The sequence below is a fragment of the Phaseolus vulgaris genome, chromosome 5, assembly GCF_051622355.1.
Source record: "Phaseolus vulgaris cultivar YP4 chromosome 5, ASM5162235v1, whole genome shotgun sequence".
Classification (NCBI taxonomy): domain Eukaryota; kingdom Viridiplantae; phylum Streptophyta; class Magnoliopsida; order Fabales; family Fabaceae; genus Phaseolus; species Phaseolus vulgaris.
In genome coordinates this window covers 522211-536124 of record NC_143502.1, presented here as the reverse complement: position 1 = coordinate 536124, position 13914 = coordinate 522211, and positions in this window count along the sequence as shown.

Here is a 13914-nt window from a genome sequence, read left to right as displayed (position 1 = left end):
TGTTGTTTGCATCCAGGTAAGGAGGCACGTCCATAAACAGACGAAAAAAAGAAGATACGGGGAAGAAAAGCCACGACGTTTTTTTTTTTGGAAAACCAGTTTTGTTCACTCCCGGTCTGGGACTTACTACGCCTTACTCCTTGGGTATTTCGGTCTCAAATTTCTACCAGACATTCCCCACTATGTCTATTGAGTTTTGGCTACGATTTCAGCCCCAAATTCGTCCCACAGGATTTGCAATAAATTTTTTATTCAACACTGCCAGGGCCGAAAGGAAGGTTCGTTTGTGTGTGAAACTCTTTAATTTTTTTCCTCGGTCAATAGTCATTCGTTTGACCTGAAATTTGTTGCGTTTTGTCCCAAATTCAGTTGAGATTCGTACGTGGGATTTCAGGAAAAAACTATTTCGGGAGAATTTTTCAGAAATTTTATTGAAAACCAAGGCTATCCTCTACAGAAACTCGTGAAATTTCGCCTCACTTTCTACAATTTTATTCTGGGTCTGTATTGCGTTGAAATAATTAGCACAAGTACTTTCATATGTTGTTTGCACCCAGGTAAGGAGGCACGTCCATAAACAGACGACAAAAAGAAGAGACGGGGAAGAAAAGCCAGGACGTTTTGTTTTTCGGAAAACCAGTTTTTTTCACTTTCGGTCTGGGACTTTCTGCGCCTTACTCCTTCGGTATTTCGGTCTCAAATTTTTACCAGATATTCCTCAGTGTGTCAATTGATTTTTGACTGAGATTTCATCCCCAAATTCGTCCCACAGAATTTGCAATAAATTTTTTATTCATCACTGCCAGTGCCGAAAGGAAGGTTCGTTTGTGTGTGAAACTGTTTGATTTTTTCCTAGGTGAATACTCATCCGTTTGACCTGAAATTTGTTGCGTTTTGTCTCATATTCAGTTGTGATTCTTACGTGGAATTTCTGGAAAAACCTATTTCAGGAGAATTTTTCAGAAATTTTATTGAAAATCAAGGCTGTCCTCTACCGAAACTCGTGAAATTTTGGCCCACTTTCTGCAATTTTATTCTGGGTCCGTATTGCGTTGAAAAAATTCGCACAAGTACTTTCATATGTTGTTTGCACCCAGATAACGAGGCACGTCCATAAAAAGACAACAAAAAGAACATATGGGGAAGAAAATCTAGAATGTTTTTTTTTCGGAAAACCAGTTTTGTTCACTCCTGGTCCTGGACTTACTGTGCCTTACTCCTTGGGTATTTCAGTCTCTAATTTTTACCAGACATTCCTCACTGCGTCTATTGAGTTTTGGCTGAGATTTCAGCTCCAAATTCGTCCCACAGGATTTGCAATAAATTTTTTATTCATGACTGCCAGGGCCGAAATTAAGGTAAGTTTGTGTGTGAAACTGGTTCATTTTTTTCCTAGGTGAATACTCATCTGTTTGACCTGAAATTTGTTGCGTTTTGTCCCAAATTCAGGATAGATTCTTACGGAAATTTCAGGAAAAACAATTTTGGGAGAATTTGTCAAAAATTTTATTGAAAACCAAGGCTATCCTCTACCGAAACTCGTGAAATTTCGGCCCACTTTCTGCAATTTTATTCTGGGTCCCTATTGCGTTGAAAAAATTTGCACAAATACTTTCATATGTTGTTTGCATCCAGGTAAGTAGGGACGTTCATTAACAGACGACAAAAAGAAGATACGGGGAAGAAAAGTCAGGATGTTATGTTTTCGGAAAACCAGTTTTGTTCACTCCTGGTCTTGGACTTACTGCTTCTTACTCCTTGGGTATTTTGGTCTCAAATTTTTACCAGGCATTCCTCACCGTGTCTATTGAGTTTTTGCTAAGATTTCAACCCCAAATTCGTCCCACAGGATTTGCAATAAATTTTTTATTATTCACTACTAGGGCCGAAAGGAAGGTTCGTCTGTGTGTGAAACTATTTGATTTTTTTCTTACGTGAATACTCATCCGTTTTGACCTGAAATTTGTTGCCCTTTTGTCCCAAATTCAGTCGAGGTTCTTACGTACAATTTCAGGAACAAACTATTTCGGGAGAATTTTTCATAAATTTTATTGAAAACCAAGGCTACTCTTTACTAAAACTCGTGAAATTTCGAACCACTTTCTGCAATTTTATTCTGGGTTCGTATGACGTTGAAAAAATTCGCACAAGTACGTTCAAATATTGTTTGCACCCAGGTAAGGAGGCACGTCCATAAACAAACGACAAAAAGAAGATACGGGGAAGAAAAGCCATGACGTTTTGTTTTTGGAAAACAAGTTTTGTTCACTCCAGGTTTGGGACTTACTGCACCTTACTCCTTGTGTATTTTGGTCTCAAATTTTTACCAGACATTTCTCACTGTGTCTATTGAGTTTTGGCTAAGATTTTAGCCCAAAATTCGTCCCACAGGATTTGCAATAAATTTTTTATTCATCAGTGGCAGGGCCGAAAGGAAGGTTCGATTGTGTGTGAAACTGTTTGATTTTTTTCAGGTGAATACTCATCCGTTTTACCTGAAATTTGTTGCATTTTGTCCCAAATTCAGTCGAGATTCTTACGTGGAATTTCAGGAAATAACTATTTCAGGAGAATTTTTCAGAAATTTTATTCAAAATCAAGGCTATCCTCTACCGAAACTCGTGAAATTTCGCCCAACTTTCTGCAATTTTATTCTGGGTCCCTATTGCGTTGAAAAAATTCGCACAAGTACTTTCATATGTTGTTTGCACCCAGGTAAGGAGGCACGTCCATAAACAAACGACAAAGAGAAGATTCGAGGAAGAAAAGCCAGGAGGTTTTGTTTTCGAAAAACCAGTTTTGTTCACCCTCGGTCTGGGACTTACTGCGCCGTACACCTTGGGTATTTCGGTCTCAAATTTTTACCAGACATTCCTCACTGTGTCTATTGAGTTTTGGCTTAGATTTCAGCCCCAAATTCTTACCATAGAATTTGCAATAAATTTTTTACTCATCACTGTGAGGGCCGAAAGGAAGGTTCGTTTGTGTGTGAAACTGTTTGATTTTTTTCATACTTGAATACTCATCCGTTTGACCTGAATAATGTTTCCTTTTGTCCCAAATTCAATCTAGATTCTTACGTGGAATTTCAGGAAAAAAATATTTCAGGTGAATTTTTCAGAAATTTTATTGAAAACCAAGACTATCCTCTACCGAAACTTGTGAAATTTCGCCCCAGTTTCTGCAATTTTATTCTGGTTTCGTATTGCGTGGAAAAAATTCCCACAAGTACTTTCATATATTATTTGCACGCAGGTAAGGAGGCACGTCCATAAACAAATGACAAAAAAAAGATATGGGGAAGAAAAGCCATGACGTTTTGTTTTTGGAAAACCAGTTTTGTTCACTTTCGGTGTGCGACTTACTGTGCCTTACTCCTTGTGTATTTCGGTCTCAAATTAATACCAGACATTCCTCACTGTGTCTATTCAGTTTTGGCTAAGATTTTAGCCCCAAATTCGTCACATAGGATTTGTAATTAATATTTTATTCATCACTGCAAGGGCGAAAATGAAGGTTCGTTTGTGTGTGAAACTGTTTGATTTTTTTCCTAGGTGAATACTCATCCGTTTGACCTGAAATTGTTGCGTTTTGTCCCAAATTCAGTCGAGATTCTTACGTTGAATTTTAAAAAAAAACTATTTCGGGAAAATTTTTCAAAAATTTTATTCAAAACCAAAACTATCATCTACCAAAACTCGTGAAATTTCGCCCCACTTTTTGTAATTTTATTCTTGGTCCGTATTCGCACAAGTACTTTCATATGTTGTTTGCACCCAGGTAAGGAGGCACGACCATAAACAGACGACAAAAAGAACATATGGGGAAGAAAAGCTAGAACGTTTTATTTTCGGGAAACCAGTTTTGTTCACTCTCGGCCTGGGACTTACTGCGTCTTATTCCTTGGGTATTTCGGTCTCAAATTTTTACCAGACATTCCTCACTGTGTCTATTGAGTTTTGGCTGAGATTTCAGCCCCAAATTCGTCCCATTGGATTTTGAAATAAATTTTTTATTCATGACTGCCAGGGCCGAAAGGAAGGTTCGTTTGTGTGTGAAACTGTTTGATTTTTTTCTAGGTCAATACTCATCCGTTTGACCTGAAGTTTGTTGCATTTTGTCCCAAATTCAGTCGAGATTCTTACGTGGAATTTTAGGAAAAAACTATTTCGGGAGAATTTTTCAGAAATTTTATTGAAAACCAAGGCTATCCTCTACCGAAACTCGTGAAATTTCGCCCCACTTTCTCCAATTTAATTCTGGGTCCATATTGCGTTGAAAAAATTTGCACAAGTACTTTCATATGTTGTTTGCACCCAGGTAAGGAGGCACGTCCATAAACAGATGACAAAAGGAAGATACGGGGAAGAAAAGCCAGGACATTTACTTTTTGGAAAACCAGTTTTGTTCACTCTCGGTCTGGGACTTACTGCGCCTTACTCCTTGGGTATCTTGGTCTCAAATTTTTACCAGACATTCCTCACTATGTCTATTAAGTTTTGGCTCAGATTTCAGCCCCAAATTTATCCCGCAGGATTTGCAATAAATTTTTTACTCATCATTGTCAGGACCGAAAGGAAGGTTCGTTTGTGTGTGAAACTGTTTGATTTTTTTCCTAGGTGAATACTCATCGGTTTGATCTGAAAATTTTTGCGTTTTGTCCCAAATTCATTCGAGATTCTTACGTGGTATTTCAGGAAAAAACTATTTCAGGAGAATTTTTCCGAAATTTTATTGAAAACCAAGGCCATCCTCCACCGAAACTCGTGAAATTTCGCCCCAGTTTCTGAAATTTTATTCTGGATCCGTTTTGCTTTGAAAAAATTCGCACAAGTACTTTCATATGTTATTTGCACCCATGTAAGGATGCACATCCCTAAACTGACGACAAAAAGAAGATACGGGAAAATAAAGCAAGGACGTTTTGTTTTCGGAAAACCAATTTTGTTCACTCCCGGTCTGGGACTTACTGCACCTTACACCTTCTGTATTTCGGTCTCAAATTTTTACCAGACATTCATCATTGTCAGGACCGAAAGGAAGGTTCGTTTGTGTGAAACTGTTTGAATTTTTTCCTAGGTGAATACTCATCCGTTTGAATTGAAATTTATTGCGTTTGGTCCCAAATTCAGTCGAGATTCTTACGTGGAATTTCAGGAAAAGACTATTTCGGTAGAATTTTTCAGAAATTTTATTCAAAACCAAGGCTATCCTTTAACGAAACTCGTGAAATTTCGCCCAGTTTCTGCAATTTTATTCTGGGTCCGTATGGTGTTGAAAAATTTCGCACAAGTACTTTCATATGTTGTTTTCACCCAGGTAAGGAGGCATGTCCATAAACAAACGACAAAAAGAAGATACGGGGAAGAAAAGTCAGGACGTTCTTTTTCGAAAAACTAGTTTTGTTCACTCCCGGTCTAGGAATTACTGCGGCTTACTCTTTGTGTGTTTCGGTCTCAACTTTTTAACAGACATTCCTCACTGTGTCTATTGAGTGTTGGCTGAGATTTCATCCCCAAATTCGTCCCACAGGATTTGCAATAAATTTTTTATTCATCAGTGCCACGACCGAAAGGAAGGTTCGTTTGTGTGTGAAATTGTTTGGTTTTTCCCTAGGTGAATACTCATCCGTTTGACCTAAAATTTTTTGCGTTTTGTCCCAAATTCAGTCAAAATTCTTACGTGGAATTTCAGGAAAAAACTATTTTGGGAGAATTTTTCAGAAATTTTATTGAAAACCAAGGCTATCCTTTACCGAAACTCGTGAAATTTCGCCCCACTTTCTGCAATTTTATTCTGGGTCCGTATTGCGTTGAAAAAATTCGCACAAGTACTTCCTAGGTAAGGAGGCACGTCCATAAACAGACGACAAAAAGAAGATACATGGAAAAAAAGCCAGGACGTTTTGTTTTCTGAAAACCAGTTTTGTTCACTCTAGGTCTGGGACTTACTGCGTCTTACTCGTTGGGTATATCGGTCTCAAATTTTTACCACACATTCCTTACTGTGTCTGTTGAGGTTTGCCTGAGATTTCAGTCCCAAATTCGTCCCACTGGATTTTCAATAAATTTTTTATTCATCACTGTGAGAGCCGCAAGGAAGTTTCGTTTGTGTGTGAAACTGTTTGAATTTTTTCCTAGGTGAATACTCATCCGTTTGATATGAAATTTCTTAAGTTTTGACCCAAATTCAGTTGAGATTCTTACGTGTAATTTCATGAAAAAACTATGTTGGGAGAATTTTTCAGAAATTTTATTCAAAACCAAGGCTATCCTCTACCGAAACTAGTGAATTTTCGCCCGCCTTTCTGCAATTTTATTCTGGGTCCGTATTACGTTGAAAAAATTCGTACAAGTACTTTCATATGTTGTTTGCACCCAGGTAAGGAGGCACGTCCATAAACAGACGACAAAAAGAAGATACGGGGAAGAAATTCCGTGACGTTTTGTTTTCGGAAAACCAGTTTTGTTCATTCCCGGTCTGGCACTTACTGCGCCTTACTCATTAAGTATTTCGGTCTCAAATTTTTACCAGACATTCCTCACTGTGTCTGTTGAGTTTTGGCTAAGGTTTCAACCCCATATTCGTCGAACAGGATTTACAATAAATTTTTTATTCATCACTGCCAGGGCCGAAAGGAAGGTTCGTTTGTGTGTGAAACTGTTTGAATTCTTTCCTAGGTGAATACTCATCCATTTGAACTGGAATTTATTGCGTTTTGTCCCAAATTCAGTGGAGATTCTTACGTGGAATTTCAGAAAAAAACTATTTCGGGAGAATATTTCAGAAATTTTATTGAAAACCAAGTCTATCCTCTACCGAAACTCGTGAAATTTCGGTCCACTTTCTGCAATTTTATTCTGGGTCTGTATTGCATTGATAAAATTAGCACAAGTACTTTCATAGGTTGTTTGCACCCAGGTAAGGAGGCACGTCCATAAACAGACGACAAAAAGAAGATACGGGGAAGAAAAGCTAGGACGTTTTGTTTTCGGAAAACCAGTTTTGTTCACTCCCGGTCTGGGACTTACTGCGCCTTACTCCTTGGGTATTTCGGTCACAAATTTTTACCAGACATTCCTCACTGTTTCTATTGAGTTTTGGCTGACATTTCAGCGGCAAATTCGTTCGATAGGATTTGCAATAATTTTTTTCTTCATCACTGCCAGGGCCGAAAGGAAGGTTCATTTGTGTGTGTTTGATTTTTTCCTAGGTGAATACTCATCGATTGACCTGAAAGTTGTTGCGTTTTTTCCCACATTCATTTGAGATTTGTACGTGCAATTTCTGGAAAAAACTATTTCGGGAGAATTTTTCAGAAATTTTATTGAAAACCATGGCTATCATCTACCGAAACTCGTGAAATTTTGCCCCAGTTTTTGCAATTTTAATCTGGGTCCGTTATTTCGTTGAAAAAATTCGCACAAGTACTACCTAGGTAAGGAGACATGTCCATAAACAGACCCCAAAAAGAAGATACGGGGAAGAAAAGCCAGGACGTTTTGTTTTCGGAAAACCAGATTTCTTCACTTTCGGTCTGGGACTTACTGCGCCTTACTCCTTGGGTATTTCGGTCACAAATTTTTACCAGACGTTTCTCACTGTGTCTATTGAGTTTTGGCTGAGATTTCAACGCCAAATTCGTCCCACAAGATTTGCAATAATTTTTTTCTTCAACACTGCCAGGGCCGAAAGGAAGGTTCGTTTGTGTGTGAAACTGTTTGATTTTTTTCCTAGGTGAATACTCATCCGTTTGACCTGAAATTTGTTGCGTTTTGTCCCAAATTCAGTGGAGATTCTTACGTGGAATTTTAGGAAAATCTTTTTTGGAAGAATTTTTCAGCAATTTTATTGAAACCTAGGCTACCGAAACTCATAAAATTTCGCACCACACTCTGCATTTTTATTTTGGGTCCGTACTGCGTTGAAAAAATTCGCACAAGTACTTTCATATGTTATTTACACCCAGGTAAGGAGGCACGTCCATAAACATACGACAAAAAGAAGATACGGGGGAGAAACGCCAGGACGTTTTGTTTTCGAAAAACCAGTTTTGTTCACTCTCGGTCTGGGACTTACTACTCATTACTTTTTGGGTATTTCGGTCTCATATTTTTACCAGACATTCCTAGTTGTGTCTATTGAGTTTTGGCTGAAATTTCAGCCCCAAATTCGTCCCACAGAATTTGCAATAAATTTTTTATTCATCCCTGCCAGGGCCGAAAGGAATGTTCGTTTGTGTGTTAAACTATTTGATTTTTTTCCTAGGTGAATAGTCATCCGTTAGACCTGAAATTTTTTGCATTTTGTCCCAAATTCAGTCGAGATTCTCACGAGTAATTTTAGGAGAAAATTATTTCGGGAGAATTTTTCAGAAATTTTTTTGAAAACCAAAGCCATCCACTACCGAAACTCGTGAAATTTCGCACCACTTTCTGCAATTTTATTATGGTTCCGTATTGCGTTGAAAAAATTCGCACAAGTACTTCCTAGGAAAGGAGGCACCTCCATAAACAAATGACAAAAAGAAGATACGGGGAAGAAAAGCTAGGACGTTTTGTTTTCGAAAAACTAGTTTTGTTCACTCCCGATCTGGGACTTACTGCGCCTTACTGCCTGGGTAATTCGGTCTCAAATTTTTTCCAGACATTCCTCACTGTGTCTATTGAGTCTTGGCTTAGATTTCAGCCCCAAATTCGTCCCACAGGATATGCAATAAATTTTTTATTTATCACTTCATGGGTTGAAAGGAAGTTTCGTTTGTGTGTGAAACTGTTTGATTTTTTCCTAGGTGAATACTCATCCGTTTGTCCTGAAATTTGTTGCGTTTTGTCACAAATTCAGTCGAGATTCTTACGTGGAATTTCAGGAAAAAACTATTTCGGGAAAATTTTTCAGAAATTGTATTGAAAACCAAGGCTATCCTCAAGCGAAACTCGTGAAATTTCTCACCACTTTCTGCAATTTTAATCTGGGACCGTATTTCGCTGAAAAAATTCGCAAAAGTACTTTCATATGTTGTTTGCACCCAGGTAAGAAGGAACGTCCATAAACAGGCGACAAAAAGAAGATACGGGGAAGAAAACCATCTTTGTTCACTCTAGGTCTGGGACTTACTGCGTCTTACTCCTTAGGTATTTCGGTCTCAAATTTTTACCAGACATTCCACACTGTGTCTATTGAGTTTTGGCTTAGATTTGAGCCCCAAATTCGTCCCACAGGATATGCGATAAATTTTATATTTATCACTGCCAGGGCTGAAAGGAAGTTTCGTTTGTGTGTGAATAATCATCCGTTTGACCTGAAATTTTTTGCGTTTTGTCCCAAATTCAGTCGAGATTCTTACGTGGATTTTCAGGAAAAAACTATTTTGGGAGAATTTTTCAAAATATTTATTGCAAACCTAGGCCACCGAACTCATGAAATTTCGCCCCACTTTCTGCATTTTTATACTGGGTCCGTATTGCGTTGAAAAACTTCGCACAAGTACTTCCATACGTTGTTTGCACCAAGGTAAGGAGACACATCTATAAACAAATCACAAAAAGAAGATACGGGGGAGAAAAGCCAGGACGTTTTGTTTTCGGAAAAATAGTTTTGTTCACTCTCGGTCTACGACTTACTACGCCTTACTCCTTGGGTATTTTGGTCTGAAATTCTTACCAGACGTTCGTCACCGTGTCTACTGAGTTTTGGCTGAGATTTGAGCCCGAGATTCGTCCTACAAGATTGGCAATAAGTTTTTTATTCATCACTGCTAGGACCGAAAGGAAGGTTCGTTTGTGTGCGAAACTGTTTGATTTTTTTCGTGGGCGAATACTCATCCGTTGGACCTGAAATTTGTCGCGTTTTGTCCCAAATTCAGTTGAGATTCTTACGTGGAATTTCAGGAAAAAACTATTTCGGGAGAATTTTTCATAAATTTTGTGCAAACCAAGGTTATCCTCTACCAAAACTTGTGAAATTTCGCCCTACTTTCTGAAATTTTATTCTAGGTCCGTATTGCGTTGGAAAAATTCAGACAAGTACTTTCATATGTTGTTTGCACCCAGGTAAGGAGGCACGCCCATAAACAAATCACAAAAAGAAGATACGGGGGAGAAAAGCTAGGACGTTTTATTTTCGCAAAATTAGTTTTGTTCACTCTCGGTCTACGACTTACTATGCCTTACTCCTAGGGTATTTTTGTCTGAAATTCTTACCAGACGTTCGTCACTGTGTCTACTAAGTTTTGCTTGAGATTTGAGCTCCAGATTCGTCCCACAAGATTGGCAATAAATTTTTTATTCATCACTGCCAGGGCCGAAAGGAAGGTTCGTTTGTGTGCGAAACTGTTTGATTTTTTTCGTGGGTAAATACTCATCCGTTTGACCTGAAATTTGTCGTGTTTTGTCCCAAATTCAGTGGAGATTCTTATGTGGAATTTTAGGAAAAAACTATTTCGGGAGAATTATTCAGAAATTTTGTGCAAACCAAGGCTATCCTCTACCAAAACTTGTGAAATTTCGCCCTACTTTCTGAAATTTTATTCTAGGTCCATATTGCGCTGAAAAAATTCAGACAAGTACTTTCATATATTGTTTGCACCCAGGTAAGGAGGCACGTCCATAAAAAGATCACAAGAAGAAGATACGGGGGAGAAAAGCCAGGACGTTTTGTTTTCGGAAAACCAGTTTTGTTCACTCTCGGTCTGGGACTTACTACGCCTTACTCCTTGGGTATTTTGGTATGAGATTTTTACCAGACGTTCGTCACTGTGTCTGCTGAGTTTTGGCTAAGATTTGAGCCCCAGATTCGTCCCACAAAATTGGCAATAAATTTTTCATTCATCACAGCCAGAGCCGGAAGGAAGGTTCGTTTGTGTGCGAAACTGTTTGATTTTTTTCGTTGGTTAATACTCATCCGTTTGACCTGAAATTTGTCGCGTTTTGACCCAAATTCGTTGGAGATTCTTACGTGGAATTTCAGGAAAAAACTATTTCGGGAGAATTTTTCAGAAATTTTGTGCAAACCAAGACTATCCTCTACCAAAACTCGTGAAATTTCGTCCTACTTTCTGAAATTTTATTCTGGGTCCGTATTGCGCTGAAAAAATTCAGACAAGTACTTTCATATGTTGTTTGCACCCAGGTAAGGAGGCACGTCCATAAACAAATTACAAGAAGAAGATACGGGGGAGAAAAGCCAGGACGTTTTGTTTTCGAAAACCAGTTTTGTTCACTCTCGGTCTGGGACTGACTACGCCTTACTCCTTGGGTATTTTGGTCTGCAATTCGTACCAGACATTCGTCACTGTGTCTGCTGAGTTTTGGCTGAGATTTGAGCCCCAGATTCGTCCCACAGGATTGGCAATAATTTTTTTATCCATCACTGCCAGGGCCGAAAGGAAGGTTCGTTTGTGTGCGAAATTGTTTGATTTTTTTCGTTGGTTAATACTCATCCGTTTGACCTGAAATTTGTCGCGTTTTGTCCCAAATTCGGTGGAGATTCTTACGTGGAATTTCAGGAAAAACTATTTGGGGAGAATTTTTCAGAAGTTTTGTGCAAACCAAGGCTATCCTCTACCAAAACTCGTGAAATTTCGCCCTACTTTCTGAAATTTTATTCTGGGTCCGTATTGCGCTGAAAAAATTCAGACAAGTACTTTCATATGTTGTTTGCACCCAGGTAAGGAGGCACGTCCATAAACAAATCACAAGAAGAAGATACGGGGGAGAAAAGCCAAGACGTTTTGTTTTCGAAAACCAGTTTTGTTCACTCTCGGTCTGGGACTTACTACGCCTTACTCCTTGGGTATTTTGGTCTGCAATTCGTACCAGACGTTCGTCACTGTGTCTGCTGAGTTTTGGCTGAGATTTGAGCCCCAGATTCGTCCCACAGGATTGGCAATAATTTTTTTATCCATCACTGCCAGGGCCGAAAGGAAGGTTCGTTTTTGTGCGAAATTGTTTGATTTTTTTCGTTGGTTAATACTCATCCGTTTGACCTGAAATTTGTCGCGTTTTGTCCCAAATTCGGTGGAAATTCTTACTTGGAATTTCAGGAAAAACTATTTAGGGAGAATTTTTCAGAAGTTTTGTGCAAACCAAGGCTATCCTCTACCAAAACTCGTGAAATTTCGCCCTACTTTCTGAAATTTTATTCTGGGTCCGTATTGCGCTGAAAAAATTCAGACAAGTACTTTCATATGTTGTTTGCACCCAGGTAAGGAGGCACGTCCATAAACATATCACAAGAAGAAGATACGGGGGAGAAAAGCCAGGACGTTTTGTTTTCGAAAAACATGTTTTGTTCACTCTCGGTCTGGGACTTACTACGCCTTACTCCTTGGGTGTTTTGGTCTGAAATTCGTACCAGACGTTCGTCACTGTGTCTGCTGAGTTTTGGCTGAGAATTGAGCCCCAGATTCGTCCCACAGGATTGACAATAATTTTTTTCTCCATCACTGCCAGGGCCGAAAGGAAGGTTCGTTTGTGTGCGAAACTGTTTGATTTTTTTCGTTGGTTAATACTCATCCGTTTGACCTGAAATTTGTCGCGTTTTGTCCAAAATTCGGTGGAGATTCTTACGTGGAATTTCAGGAAAAAACTATTTGGGGAGAATTTTTCAGAAATTTTGTGCAAACCAAGGCTATCCTCAACAAAAACTCGTGAAAATTCGCCCTACTTTCTGAAATTTGATTCTGGGTCCGTATTGCGCTGAAAAAATTCAGACAAGTACTTTCATATGTTGTTTGCACCTAGGTAAGGAGGCACGTCAATAAACACATCACAACAAGATGATACGGGGGAGAAAAGCCAGGACGTTTGGTTTTCGGAAAACAAGTTTTGTTCACTCTCAGTCTGGGACTTACTACGCCTTACTCCTTGGGTATTCTGGTCTGAAATTCGTACCAGACGTTCGTCACTGTGTCTGCTGAGTTTTGCTTGAGATTTGAGCCCCAGATTAGTCCCACAGGACAGGCAATAAATTTTTTATCCATCACTGCCAGGGCCAAAAGGAAGGTTCGTTTGTGTGCGAAACTGTTTGATTTTTTTCGTGGGTGAATACTCATCCGTTTGACCGGAAATTTGTCGCGTTTTGTCCCAAATTCGGTGGAGATTCTTACGTGGAATTTTAGGAAAAAACTATTTCGGGAGAATTTTTCAGAAATTTTGTGCAAACCAAGTCTATCCTCTACCAAAATTCGTGAAATTTCGCCCTACTTTCTGAAATTTTATTCTGGGTCCGTATTGCGTGAAAAAATTCAGACAAGTACTTTCATATATTGTTTGCACCCAGGTAAGGACGCACGTCCATAAACAAATCACAAAAAGAAGATACGGGGGAGAAAAGCCAGGACGTTTTGTTTTCGAAAACCAGTTTTGTTCACTCTCGGTCTGGGACTTACTACGCCTTACTCCTTGGGTATTTTGGTTTGAAATTCGTACCAGACGTTCGTCACTGTGACTGCTGAGTTTTGGCTGAGATTTGAGCCCCAGATTCGTCCCACAGGATTGGCAATAATTTTTTTATCCATCACTGCCAGGGCTGAAAGGAAGGTTCGTTTGTGTGCGAAATTGTTTGATTTTTTTCGTTGGTTAATACTCATCCGTTTGACCTGAAATTTGTCGCGTTTTGTCCCAAATTCGGTGGAGATTCTTACGTGGAATTTCAGGAAAAAACTATTTCGGGAGAATTTTTCAGAAATTTTGTGCAAACCAAGGCTATCCTCTACCAAAACTCGTGAAATTTCGCCCTACTTTCTGAAATTTTATTCTGGGTCCGTATTGCGCTGAAAAAATTCAGACAAGTACTTTCATATGTTGTTTGCACCCAGGTAAGGAGGCACGTCCATAAACATATCACAAGAAGAAGATACGGGGGAGAAAAGCCAGGACGTTTTGTTTTCGAAAAACATGTTTTGTTCACTCT